The 229-nt window shown below is 66.4% G+C and overlaps 1 protein-coding gene across 1 annotated transcript in view; it reads left to right on the top strand.

The window, feature by feature from the left end:
- The window catches only part of SMARCA1 (SWI/SNF related, matrix associated, actin dependent regulator of chromatin, subfamily a, member 1), an 80,320-nt gene that overhangs the window by 22,971 nt on the left and 57,120 nt on the right, over positions 1-229 (top strand). The window lies entirely within an intron of this gene.

The following is a 229-nucleotide window of genomic DNA, read 5'->3' as shown; positions in this document are numbered from 1 at the left end:
ACCCTGAAGGGGCTATGGCCAGCCTGAAAACAGCCATTAGCCCCTCACTCAGGCTGGCCACAACCTCATGGGGTGAAGGTCCCCACTGGGGGCCTTGGCCAGCCTGCAAACAGCCATCAGCCCCTCACCCAGACTGGCCAGGCACCTCAGCAGGACCCCCCACCCTGAAGGGGGTGGCCAGCCTGAAAACGGCCCTCAGCCCCTCACCCAGGCTGGCCAGGCACCCCAG

This window comes from Myotis brandtii, unplaced genomic scaffold (assembly GCF_000412655.1).
Source record: "Myotis brandtii unplaced genomic scaffold, ASM41265v1 scaffold39, whole genome shotgun sequence".
NCBI classification, from domain to species: domain Eukaryota; kingdom Metazoa; phylum Chordata; class Mammalia; order Chiroptera; family Vespertilionidae; genus Myotis; species Myotis brandtii.
Note: the sequence above shows the minus strand (reverse complement) of the source record. Positions and strands in the feature narration are given on the sequence as shown.